This window comes from Belonocnema kinseyi, chromosome 6 (assembly GCF_010883055.1).
Source record: "Belonocnema kinseyi isolate 2016_QV_RU_SX_M_011 chromosome 6, B_treatae_v1, whole genome shotgun sequence".
Taxonomy (NCBI): Eukaryota; Metazoa; Arthropoda; class Insecta; order Hymenoptera; family Cynipidae; genus Belonocnema; species Belonocnema kinseyi.
In genome coordinates, this window is record NC_046662.1 from 99,786,852 (window position 1) to 99,804,285 (window position 17,434).

General features: G+C 32.8%; 1 long non-coding RNA gene across 1 annotated transcript in view; it reads right to left on the reverse strand.

Annotated features, from left to right (window-relative positions):
* The window catches only part of LOC117174703, a 29,167-nt gene that overhangs the window by 7,865 nt on the left and 3,868 nt on the right, over nt 1-17,434 (reverse strand). Inside the window, exons 2-3 of the long non-coding RNA XR_004467338.1 lie at nt 8,059-8,139; nt 6,788-6,998 (exon numbers count right to left, since the gene is read on the reverse strand). This is a non-coding gene — a long non-coding RNA (uncharacterized LOC117174703). The remainder of the gene's footprint in view (nt 1-6,787; nt 6,999-8,058; nt 8,140-17,434) is intronic.

Consider the following 17,434-nt stretch of genomic DNA (forward strand, 5'->3'; position numbering starts at 1 on the left):
ATGAAAGAGGGAGCTCTTCTTAATATTTTGACACCAAAATCATGTCGATACACCTTACCGACTGCGAGTAAAGCCACCCACGCTTTAACTTTACAGACTGTACATTAATAATTTTGATTTTTAAGAGAAGCCCGTCATATATCACGTTTGATCTTTCACAATGCAACAAAAATAATTTCAATTGATGCATTATTTTGGGAGTGGTTTTGCATACACTGATCGCAGGAAGTTACCGTTTCACCTAGGTGTAGTCTAATTGGTAGGCTAAAAAAATAAGCTATTTTTGCGAATTTTGTGTGAGCATGCTATGGAAGATACGGACATAAAAATTAATAGGCATGATACATAATATCTTCAAATATAAAACGAAAATTTTTTTAATTCATTTTTTCCAAATTTTGTACACAAAATCCGTATTTGAATCGAACGCCATAATTTGGAGGCAAGTCGGTGGTCAGATGATATCACGGCAACGGCTTATCAAAAACATAAAAATCAAAGTGCTTTAGATTTGATATGAAAGTGGCTACGAAATGACCTATGGATATTAATTTTCAACAAATTTTGTTAACGTTGTACACGAAAATGCGAACTCTCTAGAGCCTCGTCTAGTGGCCGCCAGGTTTCGTATTTTCGTGTACAACGTTACCGGCTGATGCCGTTGGAATTGATTCTTGAAATATATTTTTTTACATCTTTTATGATTAAGCTTTGTACTTAAACGTAGTTTTCTTTCGGTTCTTGCATTTCTCAAAGTTTGAGACCGATATTTTATGTATACAAAAAGTTCGAACTTTCAAAAAATGTTGAGGTTCAGAAAAAAGATGAAATAATTTTCAGTGAAGTTCCTACCAAAATGCAGTACCTAAACGTACTTTATTGTACTCTAATAAGTCTTCCAAAGTTTTAGCTCGATATTTTATTTACAAAAAAGTTCTTAGGTTCAAAAAAACATTCAGTGAACCGAAAAAGTGAGGTCGGTAATATAGATATTTAGATGTGTCACATGCCCTTGAAAGCCTTTTATTTTAAAAAATCCATGGTATTATTTGAACTTTTTGTTGCAGCAAAATTAAATTTGATGTTAAATTTAGTCTCTAACATACATCTTAAAGATATATTTTTTCCCCACAAAATTTACATTACATTAATTTACAGATAAACAACTCGTAAATTAAACCCCCAAACACTTGCTCAATTCTTTTACAACTTTTAAAACCATCAAAAATGTTTTTATACTCATTTTACCCTTTTTTAACTATGCTAAGTTTTGCCAAAGCTGTTTAAGTAATGCTTCTCTTCGTCAGCGATGTATTAGTTGTGCTAGGCTTTGTCATCGCTCGCCGAATGGTGTTACTTTTCGTTAGCGTCAAGCGAGTTGTGCTACGCTTCGTTACCGCTCGGCGAGTTGTGCTTCTTTTCGTCAGCCATCGGAGAGAACTGCTATTTTCCGCTAGGCTTTGTGAACGGTGCTAGTGTTCGTTAGCCGGCTTGAGCCGTGTTAGACTTCGTAAATCTTTTTGAACGGTGCTTGTCTTCTTACGGACCATCGACATAATATTTCCGCCTGGTTAAAGTTTGAGTCAGACATTTCAATTTGCTTAATTATTAAAGTTTTTTATTTAAAAAGTTGAATTTTCAACGTCAAAATCTGTAAATTGTTCAATTTGAAACCGATTTATAATCATATTGTATAATAATTATCTTACAATTTTTAAAACTCGAAATACAGTTTAGTTTTAAAAACCATTAATTTATTTATATTGTTTTTTTTTTAAATACTTTCAATTCAAAATTTACGTTTAAAAATGCAGACATAATATCGAAAAATTGTCAAGTAAAAGATTTTTTAATTGAGCGTTGTAAACTAAATGATGTAGTAATTAAAACAGTTAACAACTAAATTTAACATTTAAAAAAGTTGAGCTCGAATTTATTTCTAATTAAATTATATTATGTCATATGGTACTTCTGATATTTCAAGTGATTTGATAGATAAAATTCACTAAACTATCTAGTGTTATTTGCGAAAAATTGTCATTATAGGATAACTTCCTTCGACACTTAGATACTGGAAAAGTCGTGGTACCTAATAAACAATTTAATTACGTTCTACATCTGCTGTAAGAGTAATTAAAATATTGAAAACTTAAAATTGCGTTGAAAATTCAGAATTTAAGAGGTTCACATTGCCATATTTATTATTTTATTTTAATTACTTTAAATAATTAACAATTAATAAATATTTCTTTCAACTTACTTTTGAAGTGAAATGTTCAAAATTTTCGTCTGATATAATTGCACATTTTTCAGGAGGTTCGAACAGAATCTCATTTGAATATATTTTACTGAAAAATATGAATATGCTAAACATGCTCCGAATTTTAAGCAACTATTAAAATAGTTGAAAAAAAATTATAACAAAAAATTAGAAAGCTCATTTTTCTCGTATGCTCAAGCAGTTTAGAATTCAATAGATTAAGGGCATTTTTCGTTAAGAGTTGGATTTTTTTAATGGGAATTATAACTTTCCTTAAAGCTTATACCGCATTAGGAGATTTCTTGTCCTTCTATAATATTACTTTCATAAATTAAGAAACATTATTTGATTTTGTATATAAAAATTATACCGTTCCTACACAATACATAATTTATAAGGATAAAGAAAAATATTATTCAGAATTAACCAGCGGAATAGTTTTATACTTATGATAGTGATTTAGAAAACATCCTTATTACATTCTCATCAGAGCAGCTATTAGATTTGTGTAAAATTTGAACCCCGCCCCCCAGTTTTTGTCAAATGTCCTCGTTTTGAGACCCTCTGAAACCGAAAAACAATTTTTCACGAATGTGTCTATCTGTATGCCTGTATGTCTGTATGTCTATATGTCTGTCAGCTGTATGTCTGTATATCTGTGAACACGATGACTTTCGAAAAAATTAATCTATTAGATTGCGCTTTGGCACACTCGTTGAGTGTCCTAAACTAAAGGTCAAGTTCGTTAGCCAGCCACTTTGGATGAAAATTCAAAAAGTGGGCATATTTTGAATATTTTTGGACCACTTTTTTGTAAATTCCTAAATTCTCTGTACGATTATTTATATTATTCAAAAAGTTGAACAATTTATCCCAATGAATTTTTTTTAAAAATAAAAAATTACTAGAGTTAGAGCATTTTCAAAATAAAAAAAAACAAATTAAAATGAACATTTTAAGCCAAACAACACATGATACGAAAAAAAGTCAAGAGAAGAAAAACGTTGCTTTTCGAAATCCCTACAAGTCCATGACAACAATTTTTTTAATTTGGTCGAAAAGGTGAAAATTCCAAATTTGATCGTACCAACAATTTTTGAAACTACATTTTTTCAAGATTTAAAAATTCTATGTACGGTTCTTCATAGTACTTAAAAACTCAAACAATTTATCTCGATGACTTTTTTCTATAAATAGAAAATCATCAGAGTTAGGGCATTTTCAAAATAAAAAAAAAACTGAAATTTCCAAATTTGATCCTACCAAAAAAAAATTAAAAATCCACAAATTCCATTTTTTGCTTAAACTATGCGAGATACGAAAAAAATGAAAAAGCTCAAATTAAACGCACTGGAAACAACTACAAATTCATAATGAATCACTTTTTGACACAAGTTGCGAAAAAATAAACAAACTAAATGTGTGGAACACGGTACTCGGTCCAGTAAAATGTGTAAAAAAAATGGTTTGCCTAAATAATATCTAAAATTTCGATTTTCACATTTCTTTGATAGGGCACGTGCTTTTTACATTTACACTATAATGAGAAGGTATTGGTTTCATACGAAAAATGACTTTCGCGGATTCCATCAAATATCGACGTTTTGAGATTTCCTCAGAAGGAACAAAAAGTTTTCAGGTTGGTATCTGTCTGTCGTTGTCGTATGTATACTGGATGTCTTTGCACCGATTAATTGAATCGAATTGGGCTTTGGCACACAGGTTTATGGGCCAAAGATATTAAGATTCCACGTACGGCTATTTATAGCACACGAAAATATTAACAATTTATCTTGATGGATTTTTTTGATAACAAGAAAATTATCACAGTTATTGCTTGTTCAAAATTCAAAATGGAAATAAAAATTCTAAACCAATCAACGCGGATTTCTTGAAATTTTCACTTTTCGAGAATCCTTAATTCCCAAAGAAACCGGTATTACGATGACGTCTGTCTATCGGCCTTGTAATTATCGTCGTTGTCGTTGTAGTCTGTAAACATAGTAAAATTTGAAGTAATTATTTTATTGAATTTCCCTTTGACAGACTTTATAAGGAAATGAAAAGAAAGGACGATTTCGTTAGCCAGCTATTTTAAATAAAAATGCAATAATTTGGAGAATTTTCAAAATTTTTAAGACCACTTTTTTAAGATTTGAAATTTTCATATAGTGCTGTTTATAGTGCACAAAAATATGAACAATTTATATTGATGACTTATTTTGATAACAACAAAATTACCAGAGTTATAGCGTTTCCAAACTTAAAAAAAAATAATAATAAAAACGAAAATGACTATTCTATGTCATTCAACGCACCACATGAAAAAAAGTCAAAAAAAGAAAAATATTAGTTTTTAAAGACCGACACGATTATCATAACAACTTTTTAAATTTTGCTAAAAATTGAAAATTCAAATTTTTGTCGCACAAAAATGATGTATTATTACATTCTCATCATAATGAGAAGGCATTAGTTTTATGTGAAAACTTTCTATCGCTAAATAATCTGAATAAATGTATTATAAGTTTGATACAGAAGTGTTAAACATAACATAGAAAAGTTAACATTTTGGACAAAATCGAGTGCGAAGCACGAGATACGTGATGAGAATGTGTTCGTTACAGCCGAAGAAGTTTTAACAAAGGAGAATTCACAATCACCAAATTACAGTTGTCGGTGTTTGGTTCGTGTGCACAAATGTGGGGTAAATACAAAGACCGAGCGCACAGCGCGAGATGAATACATCGTCGAGCGCGAAGCGCGAGAACCAACAGTCGCGCGCCAAAAAATTGCTTATGTTATTTTAGTTTCCACTGTTAATGGTTTTTTTTCAATTTAGAATAGAGAAAGGATAAAAGGCATATTTACTGAAGTCAAATTATGAATTAATATTGGACACTAAAAAAGCAATTTTCTGCAAAAATGCACTTGAGGGATCCCTAAATATTTTTTTTTTATAAATAATGAAAATAATCAGGGGATACTTTGGCATCAAAAGAAACAATATTTAGTGCAGATATTTAAAAAAAAGCCATTTTTTAAATTGTCAAGGAATTTTTTTTACAGAATTTGATTAGACGCCCTGAGATAATTCTAAAGATAATATTTTTTAATATTTGTATTGATATCTTTAAAGATATAAAATATCTACCAATATACTGATCATTAGTAGAAATTTCCGTGATTCTCTCTCAAATGAGCTAATAATTACTTTTACATTTTATGAAATAAGAAAAACTGAAACTCCAGAACTGTCGCCTAATATTGTTAGTTTTGTTAGCACGATAACTTTTAAAAGAGTTTACAGCTTGGTATGGACTTTGGTATATTGATGAGTGTCCTAAACTAAAGGTCAAGTTCTTTACCCAGCCAATTTGAATACAAATTCAGAAAGTGTACACATTTTAAACATTTTTAAGACAATTTTTTTTCAAGATTCAAATATTCTCTGTGCGGATATTTATAGTATTCAAAAAGATGAATATTGTGCATTTGAAAAAGATCTAGAATTTTTTATGCATCACTTTTTAATAGGGTGCGTAGTTTTTATTTTAATCGTGAAAAACATAATAACAAGATTTTAAAAAATCCGCCTGCTGCGTGGGCACTTTATCGTCACAACTTTCTTTTTTTAATTTCTTTTTTATCTCGTGTGTGGGTTTTCAAGAAAATTAATTTTCTTATGTATAAAAAAATGGCAAATCAGAAATTACACTTTTTCATTCAACAATTTACAGCATCGCAAAGATTCCCAAATATCTATAGTAGGTGCGTGCAAGCGCGCGCGTGTGTGTGTGTGATAAATAGTTAATGAAGTTTGGGGCACCTGAAATTTTTGATCCAGCACTATAAATTTTTCACAAGTAGTGATACGTTTCTCTCGTTCAGTATTTCACGTCAGCGTGAAACACAACATCACGTGACGCTCATTTTTCGTATAGTGGTTTAGAAAGATTGCAAGGCGTTCGTAACGAATTGTACGACATTCTGTTTCGCTTCTTTCAAAGCACTATACTAATTTTCCTTATTCGAATCCATTACAAAATTTAATACAGCGACTTAGAAATACTGTAATTTTTGTATGTAAGAGTCTAAAATTCGTACGATTTATTCCAATCAGAGATATTTGAATTAGGGATATGCGACAAAAGAAATAATAATATGAAAAGTCTCTCTGTGTAATAGTAAAAACAATTGTTGGTCCTGTAAAGTATCAGTGTATTTAAATTTGGATAAGGAATAAAGTTTTTTATCATTTAGGATATTAGACATTTTATTATGGTAATCAGTTTTAGACATAGCAATCGTAACATTTCCTTGATCACCATTAGTAAACATCACATCTAGATTTGTTAGTTTGAACTCATGTATCACATTTTCTTTAAAATTAAAATCGATCATTTATTTTTAAGATGAAAATCTAATAAATAATTTAAATTTCACTATATAAACCTTCCTCATGAGAAAAGAATTATTTTTAATAACTTTATTATTATTATTTTATGTACACAATTGAAAACATACCAAACATTTTAGCATTCATTGATGATGCAGAAAGTAACGAGATGTGCGATGTTGGTTTCTTAATTCACTCTACTGTTTGGTCTTTGGAACCTTACAAACCAGTGCAGTACAGTGACACCGTGCCGTGTCCTTAGCCGTTCGTGCTCCAAACAATGTATTTTCAATGTACACTGTTTTTGCATATTAAATAATTTCTCTTTCACCTCGCGATCTACAAAGAATAAAAAATTATTTCAGAATTTATGTATTCCATATGAATTTTTAGGTTTTATATGTTCCACTTAATTTGATAATTTTCAGTCTCTTATACGAGAAAGACTAGAATAAGCAGGAAAAAGACAACAAATATAGAAGATTGTCGTATAATCAAAACGTCCCCCTTAGGTGGCCAGCTTGACTGTCCAAGGAGCTCAAGTCGACTATCTGCGACGATCAAATCGACCCTCTTTGATATGCAATTCAACTTTTTATAATGATCAATTACGCAATCTGTGATGATCAGTTCGACTCTCGGACACTTGCGTCGACCATCCGCGATGCTCAAGTCGACGCTCTGAACTTATCGTATTTAACCTCTTTCTTAACCTCTTGTCGGAATTCCTTCTTTTTTAAATGAAAATCATTTACATTTTAAAATAAAAATATAAATAATATTTCATCACTTTACTTTAACCTAACGATTCGGTGACTCGCAAAAAATATAGTTTGAGTAATGATATATTTATAATTTTACTTAAAAACGAGCAAAGATGCATCTTTCATCGGCTTTATAAAGCCAGCGTACATAATTGTTTATACGGAAACAGATAGACTAACTAAGAATTCTTTTCGAAACTCGAATAAAAATATTTATACTTGACTTACACTTGGTTTGATTTAAATTCGAATTTAAACTGGCTTTTCCTGGCTCGCGAACAGGAGTGATACTTGGAAGTCATAGGTCGTAGAGTCTTACTTTTATCGTTGAAGTTCTCGACGAATGATAGAAGTGTTATTCTAATTATACCGAATCTCTCTTTAAAAAAATGACAGTACTAATTTATGATTCAGCCCTCTAGGTATTAGGGATTACGTTTTAACCATGCCAGAAAAAATATTACAAAAGTTTTTTATTTAAGATCGGAATAAAATCTACTTCCCTAGGAACAATTTGATGCAAAGGAGTCAGAGCTTAGAAGGGTTCACAATTAAAAATAAACTTCTAAAAGCAATCTCCTTTTCAACTCATTAGATGCAAATAGATTTATTTGGATATGTTCATTTCCTCTGACCTTTATAAACTGTCGATCCATCCGGCAGGGTTGGTAATTTCCAGGAAACAGGTAAAGAGGTTGGGGCTATACAGTTGGCACCTGCTGAAAAATTCTAATGTTACAACTGATAAAACTGGTACCTTTTTAATAAATAATATGCAAGTTAAAAGTTTGAAACCTGTGGATCTCAAAATAATACCATAATAGTATGATTATACAAAATATAAATAATCTGTAAAAGTAGGATTAAATTATCCCATAACCTCCGGAAGCGTTGGGAGCCTTTTGGGATAATTGTGTCCTTGTCTTGAGTTAAAATTCAATCATTTAAGGCATAGCTCTGTCGAATAATTTTTACTCAAAATCCATACTTTTGACCCCAAACACGCGTTCACTCGTTTCGTTTCAGGCGCCTATCGCCTTGGTGACACTCTTTGTCACACATTTCTTATAAAGAATTTCCCTCCACACGTCCCTGGCCTGGCATACATCTCTCTCTTCTTTTTACACCGATACATCTTTTCAGAACAAAATATTTCGTCTTCTTGGAGTTACATTGTGTAGATAAAAGAAGAATTCAATTTCACGAAAGGCAAATCTCTACTATCTCTTTTGCTTTGACAAGTAGAATCCACGCAAGTATGAGGCGTCGACATAAGCTGGTGCTAGCTGTCTTAGTATTCTACAGAAAATAGGGGGCATAGGGTGTACGATTTCCAATACTTGAAGAATTTTGCAATTATATTATGCAGGCTGGTTTTATATTATCCTACTACTAATTTTAACCACAAATTTTGCATATAATTTCTCTGTATTATAATGAAACTAGTTTAAGAAAGTTTAATTCTGGATGAATCTAAAAATTATATATCCCGTCCTCACATTAATCCCTTTTCCACCGAGTGAGTCACGCCTACCCCGAAAGAGTAGGCTTAACAATAATAATAAAATAATAACCACTCAAAAAAAATATTTTAACAATGAGAATGGACCTTGCTATGCTAAACAACAATCGAAACATTGTGTATGGCTTGAATGAAATTTTATTAATTCACAATAGTTTTACCAAAGGCATCCCATATATCGAATATAAATATCGCATATAAAAATTTGATATTTTATAAAAATAAAATTTATGGGATTTAAAACAATTTTGTTGCATGAGTAAAAAAATTACATGGCAGTTTTGTGTGTAATTTTTTATCTTCGATAAAATATTACTTTAATGAACTTCGATCAAACGATTGGAAATCTTCTTATAGGTTTGCAAAACGTTTCTTTGATCATACATTTGTTTGATTCTTGTTTTGAATATATCCAAACATAGGGTTAATTATTAAAGGAACCTGAAGATTTTATCCGATTAAAAAATATTTGTTATTGTCAAACACTAGGATTTTTACTCAAAATTTTTCAGTTGAACACTTTTTATTTTAAGATTCAATTGTGAAAGCTTTTGAATGGTCCAATTTCGAACGACTTCAAAATGAAATTATCTAATGTTAAAAGCCTGGAATTTTAGACTGACTGCAGAGTGATTGGATCCTATTTCAAGTTTTTACACCTGATTTCATGTGATTTAACTTGATCTCAAGTAATTACACGGCAAATTTTAAGTAATTTTATGTTATTTCAAGCAATTTCATGGAGGGCAGGGTGGGGTTAAAAGTGGAAAAATAGTCTTTTCATAACACCGTGTCCAAAAGAAATAAGTTATCGCCTTGATTTTTGCCATAAAATATATATGTAAGACATTAAAGTTACAAATTATAATCATAATAAATTTAAATTGATTTCATTTATTATGTTATATATATATAATTTTTCTTCTAAACGCTGCCTAATGGTACTTCTTGCTACACCCGTGGGGCGAAATTTCATGGTGGTGGGGTAAAAAGTGCCATCATAAATCGTACAAATTTGCTTTTTTAAATTGCACAGAAGGAACTCTCAGTACATAGAGAAAATAGTATATTGTGAAACAGGCGGAATACAGCATCGATTATCAACGAACATGAATAATTGTTAAAAAATAAATAATGAATAATCGGCGCATCCCGTTCGTTGCACAAAATGCTTTGCCCAATCACCACAGGTCGAAACGAGCCACTTGCTCGTTCAGAAGAATTTAAGTTGCGATGCGCAGTTTCAAGAAGAAGGGGTAGATTAAGGATGCGCATGTCATTACTTAGTTCTTTAGAGGAATACATTCCAATTTATTTGGCTGTGACGTCAACAATCGAGAAAACACTAGTTTTAATTTTTCTGAACGAGCGTGTGAGTCGCAAGGTCCGGCGCGGGTATCGGGAAAAATTATAATTGTTTAGACAACTGATAGGTTTCGAGATTTATTTATCGTCACTTTTACAATTACTAAAGCCTAAAATTTTCGATTGCCGGTTCACAACATACTTTTCATGAGTCCAGTTTTTGCATACGTGGCACTGGATCCATTGCTCGCTTGGGATGCTTTCAAAAGAAGCTTCACAAGAGGTAGACGATAATCTATTTAACCCCAATACTCGTGTCGCCCCAATACTTTTACGTTTACTCCAATACACGTGTCGTCTCCCCGCAACCGTGCAGCGCAACTTCGATTCTTCTGAAAGAACGTAGTCGCTCGTTCCAGCCTACCGTGACTAGTGAAATAATGCCACCAAACTCTTGCTTTCAATCACCCCGTTCTCAGCGTTCCTAGAACTGCTGGCTCACGCTGTTTCTCAGGGGAGCAGGGTGAGAGCCCGATCCCCCCGAAATCAGTCCAAGGTTATTTGAAGGCAACGTCCGACACTGAACTGAAATCGAAAGTTTGGTGTATGTGAAACGAGCGGCAGGCGTCGATTACTGACTCGCATGATTCTTGTTCGTTGATAACACAGGCCTGCAAAGAATGGGGTCATGGCAGTTGTTGGAAAGTGTAGGGTAATTTCCGAAGTGATTTTTTACGTAGAATCCGAATCCGGGGTCAGAATTGGCCCATCACGTCAGGATTTTAAGATATTTGAGGTTATGTACCCACAAAATGGCGTTTTTGGTTACTTTTGAGGTTGTGTACAGAAGACACCAAAATTTTTGGGATTTCAACAACCCCGAACATCCCCAAGTACAAATTTTCAAGAGAAAATACCCAGTCGAAAATGTCTGCCTCAAAGTATTTAATGCAAATGCTCAAGACTTAATGGGACATATCTCGTAATTTCAAATTGGCGTAACTTGGTAAAGAAAATGTCAGTTCAACTCTGCGGTCTCAAATTAAAGAAAAAGAGCAGTAATATATGATACAACTAAAGAAAATCCCCACAAAATTTGTGTCTTCTGTACATAACCTCAAATGTAGCCAAAATCGCCATTTTTCAGTGCATAACCTCAAATATCTTAAAATCCTGACGTGATGGGCCAATTCTGACCCGGGATTCGGATTCTACGTAAAAAATTACTTCGGAAATGACCCTCCACTTTCCAACAACAAAAGCATGTTGGCCTGTGTAATCGACGCTGTATTCAGCTGTATTCCGCTCGGGTACAAAGTCCCACTGGGCACTTTTTACTCCCAAACATTTCCGTTATTTGCAATCAAATTAACTAAAACAAAATAAAATATTTTAAACAGAAAGGTACCCGTGCAAAAATTGCCCAACTTATTCCCAAGTTCCGATCTGGGCCCGATCGGATTTTCCACATGTGGCTGCAAGGGGGCAGATTGTGTGTCTCGCGTCAGAACCGCATCGGGTCGAGTTAGACTAGACAAGATTATGACAAGTTTTCTGTTATCGTCGTGATATTCTTTTTCTTTCATAGAACTTAAAATGCCAAAAGCAAAAAGTAGATTGCGAGTTCAGAATCAAAGAATTGTTGGTGAGATTTCTTATATCCGCAATGAAGGCAAAGATAAGTTTTAATTAGCTAGAATCAACACCACAATCCATTTTTAGCTTCTGAATATTTCCAGCAATGTATTCGAGAAAGCGTCGTCATTTTGGGCACCTTTACTATTTATGTGAATAAAAAAGTGTTTTCCAGCTTTTTGGAATTTTATATTTTGTTGTTGACATTGTGAAAATGGAGATTACCCTATACCAAATGTATGGATGTCCGGATTAGTAACATCATAGATTAAATGCTTTTTATAGTTTCTCGAACATAACCTCACTTTTGGAATCTCACTCTACGTGCAGTATATGCATCATTAACACAAAAATCATTCCAAAAGAATATTAAGAAGATTGAAAAAAAATTATAATTAAAATTCATTTGTGTGTGTATGTAATAGCTCTAAATTTGAACATTGTTGGTCAAAGCATAATAGTTTCCTTCCAAATGCAAACACTTATCGATAAATTAAAGCAATGAAAACAGATAATGTAATGTAGAATATTAAAAATGAGATATAATGTACAATGATATATAATGTAGAATTTGGAATCATTGAAGTTTTGTAAAATACGAAGTTGAAAAATATTACTTTACAACCTTTTGAAATTTAATAAATATAAAAATAAGAGATTGAAGGGGCCAGACCGGGCCCCCATTTTGGAAGCGCAGATCTGGGCACTGACAGGTAGGGTGTTTCATTTACGGTCTGGCGCTAGACAGATTACCCTATCGGGTCCACATTTTTCCCTATCGGGGCTCGATCGGCGCCCCACCAAAATTTCTGCACGGGTATCTGCACTACAAGGATACATTCCTCAAATTTCACCTCCTTCATAACAATAGCACATAGCAATAAGCGTTGGTACCAGAAAGAAACGGTGATGATAGAACTACCGCGATCTCAAAAACACCTATTAGCGGCTGCCAACGGCTGTCATGGGTTTATGGGGTTGCGGCCGATCGATGGAAAATATTAGGTCGTTGTAATACATAATTTGCTTCTGCGTTATAGTATGTAGCACTTCTTCCCCGCTGCAACCGAATTTCATGTAATTTTAAGTCATAGCATATGACCATAATTGAGATTATATGATTGAAAGTGAATGAAATTGGTCGTATGTGATTGCAAGGTGACCTTCGAGTGATCACAGGTAATTTCGATTAATTTCAAGTGATTAAGTGATTTTTTCACAAAATGCAGATTTATCGTTTTTTTTACACTCTTCACTTAATTCCATTCAGGACCAATAAAATTCAATAGTAATAACCAGTTTCTTTTCTCATTATTACATTATTTCCGAGGAATCGTTAAACTTTGAGAGATTTAAGGAGAATAGAATCGACTTGAAAGTCTTCTGAGGGAGAATTAAAATATTTGTCGAACCACTTGTTCTCAAGTACTTAACGGAGCCAAGGATAAGGTCGAGCAAGAGAAAGGGTGACAATTTCATCGTTGTGAAATGGAAGGGGTCTCGAAGGGCAGTCGATTCTAAAGTACATGCTTCAAGTTTCTAGAAAGGAATTTTGTAATAGAGATGTCAGGAATATATAAAGGTATATGGAGACGGAGCCGAACACAAATCTGCGGTATATCTATATCGACAGGTACCGTCGCTTAATCTAGGGTTTAGCGTAAGCACCTAGTCGAGTTCTACTCTGCTAATGGAAGATTAAGCCACCAGCTCCTTGGCTAACTTCGATAGTCAGGCAACTCTTAGTAAATCGCAACTTTGTTTTCAGCAACCAACGTGTCAGTTATCTTGTTGTTTTTCGCCTCACAAGTGTCATTCTCGAACAAATACAAACCTAAATCTTTGAATGAAATAACAAAATTCCATAATTGAAGTTCCGTTCTAAATTATGGACTCTGGATCATCTTTCAACTTTCAGTTATTTGTTCGTTTTTATCAAACAACAAAATTCGATAATCTTTGAAATAGTTTATAAAATCAAAGAAGATAACCACATTCTTAAATATGGTCACGACTTTTTGATGCTGATCCTAAGCTTTGCGGAATACGTCCCGAACTAAAGAAAAATCAGAGAAAATTGACATGTTCTGTTTATGCGTGAAGATCATAAGACGGTAGTCTTATGATAGCACGGATTTGGGAATTCGCCGCCCCTGACTATTTGTAAAATACCGCCTTTTTTGTATCATTTTCTTTATAAAAGAAAGTAATATTTCAAAATTTGCTGCCCATAAATTTTTGCCGCCAAGGGCCATGGCCCGGGTAACACCCTATATTAAATCCACGCCTGGTAAGCAGCCAAACAAACAAGACATGCTGGGCATGCAGACCTGCTGTTAAATTCGCGCTCCGAACGACACGTTATCTAGCGCGGCATCACAGAGTTCGAGTATCAGTCAAAGATGAGGCCGGTTTCAATTAGGAAATTTAAAAAAATGAGAATGAAATTTCAAAAGAATGTTGAAATGGTTTTTGCAAATACCATATACAGATATACATTTCTCTCCAGTTTTGATATCACCCAATTTTCCACAATGAGAATTTCAAAATTTAAAAACTCACGAGTGTTTACTTTTATTTATAAATGATAAATTTATAAAGCCTAGAAATATATTTCCAAGGAAACAAATTCTAACAAGGCTTTCCTTTTATTCATGAATTTTACATTTATCAAGTCATTTAGCAAAAAATCTCCAGATTCCAAATTTTGAAATTTTAAAACTGGGCAACTCCAAATTTGTATAGGCTGTAGTATTTGTAATTTTTTTAAGAAAATTAATAATATGATCTTGCCTGAAAGACTCCTACATTTTAAATTTGATTATAGGGTCATTTGCCAAATTGACTATTTAAATGTAAAAGATAGCCAGACACTGACCATGACTAAGCCTAAGCCGTGACCAAACATAGCTTCACATTGTGTCAGATGGCGCCAGCAAGCAAACGTATTCTGGTAGCGGGCTGACGAAGCTTGCGGGCAGTAAAAAGTTGGGATAGGCCAGCGATACTCTGCATGATTGTTTCTTGGGAGAAATAATTCCCTAAATCTACGTACTACCATAAAATATACCAGTATTGGTGTACCTTCTATCTGTATGGATCGAAATAGAAATACTTCTGATTTACAGAAAAATATTTTTTGATTAAGGCCATGTAATGAGTGGGTCACGAGACCAGATTCCTACCTTACCCTCACTTTTTTTATTTCCCAACTTATTTTCACACAAAGCTCCACATCGAGTTGAAAGTTTGGGATAATAAATAAGAAGCACTAAGAAAGGTGGGCCTGGTCCTAAATTTTAATAATTATGAAAAAAGCAAAAAAAATATTTACAACAAAAAACTTTTTTCATAATTATACAAATTTAGGACCAGACCCACCATTCTTAGTGCTTCTTGTTTAGTTGAGAGGTACGGTACTGACTCAATATATAATTTTCATAGCGCCTCTATTGAAACTTCGATTTTCGATACGGTAGAAAGGTAGGGTCAACTGGTGCCTGCACTCGAATTTTCAATAGATTTTCTATGGAAAATAATATGCATCACTAGGAATTTAACACAATGATCGCAACTCGTATCAATGTAGCCCTCGCTTAACTCAGGCAGAAAACTTCACACTCGTTGCAATTGCCGTGTTTCATCCCTTGTAATGCAAGGTACTATTTTTCCAAGTATATTTGAGAACCAAAGAAAGAGAAATTACAAAATATCAGGGATTTGGCGTCTTCCTCGGCTTCATAAAGTTTGAGATTTTGTACGTTGTATGTTTATATTGTCACTTAAATTAGAAGGTATTAGTTTCATCTAAATTTGACTTTGTCGGTTTTTATAAAATTTCCAGATCTAAAAATTGACTTCATTTTTTTGATAGGACACATAATTTTTGTTCTAATAGAGATACCGATATTAAAAAATTAAAATTTTCTAGAAAAACTGTGCAAGATACAGCAAAAAAATATGCATATTAGAAATATCTACAAATGTACTTCAAACCATGTTTGGCAGGACCTATAGTTTTTCTTTTATTCGTCATAACGCAGTTTAAAAAACAAATTTTTCTATTTTCCGACTAATGACTTTTATTTAATCATTTTGTTTAGTTTCGACCTCTTAAATTGTTGAATAATTAAGTTTTCAGATTTAAGAACACTGAATAAAAAAAAAATCTTGATAGTTATAATGAGAATTGGCAACGGTTCGAACCTTATGTGGTTCCTTTTCAAGCCTAAATTCAAAACATTGTTTTATTAATGTAAATAAAGTTAAACATTTAAAAAAACAATGATCAACATATTTCAGAAAATGAACAACTGAGTCACGGAATTAACATAGTAAAATAAATGTATAAAACAAGGATAAAGTAAAATTGTTACCTGAAAACGTCTTATTGAGTAGCTTGGTAGTTGAAAGATAAAATTAAAATACATATTGTTCTCCAATTTTGGAGTCAAACATATCATCCACTAAATGCATTATTCTTCATTTTAGAGTAAAATAAAGTAAATTTAATCTTTAATGCTATATTAGTGTTGTGAACAACATTAATATCAACTCTAAAAAATGAAAATTTAAAGTTGGGCAGAAAGCAAAGAAATTAAAATTTTTGGGGTTATGTTATCAAGAGGAAAATAGATTAAAATGAAAGTGATATGGCACTTGCCAAGAAAGAATTAATATGAACATGCATTGTTAGATTTGCAATATTTCAAACATAAAAACTGCTCTGGGCACATCCAAAATTTAAGTCAGACAAACAATGCAAGATACGAAAGAGAAGTGTTAACATATAATAGTGTAAATTAATTTAGTAAATGACAATTCTTGTTTTATAACTAATTAATAAAAAAAAACTATATTAAACTCCTAACAAAATTCAAGAGTAATTTTATTAAAGGTTAAGCCAAAGCCAGATATGATCTTTTTAATTTGAAATCCAACAGAATTTAATGATCTTTTTAAGAATATAGGCTTCGCCAGTTAAGTAATACATACCAAGTCCCATATTATAACAGTTTCGGGAACGTAAACCACGGAACGTAAACAGTCAGGGCCGCCTCTACCAATTTCAATTGAAATACATAATATTGCGCAATATAGTCAACTGAGTACTTGCACACTGCAGCCCTTACGAAATGACATTTGCAACCGTCTCTGGCCCTGCTCCGTACGTAATTGCATGGGCTAGCAGTACTAGGAATTACAAAACGGGACTGGCTTCTATAGGATCTGGAGTGCACTTGCGTTCAAAAAAAAAGGTGACTTTATGGTTTTCTCAAAAAATATTCATTTATTCCTCAATATTTATGCTGTCCCCTTCAAAGCCTTGAGTTCTTTCAGCGATGTAGTTTTTATCTCCTCAATCGTTGAAAATCGATGTCCTTTCATTGGTCTTTTCAGTTTTGGGAAAAGAAAAGTCACGGGGGGGCAAAATGCGGTGAATATAAAGGCTGAGGCATGACTGTTCATTCATTCAACATCTCCTGAGCGATGGTCATGCGATGGATCTTTTGATCAAAATTAAGCAGTTTTGGAACAAATTTCGCTGA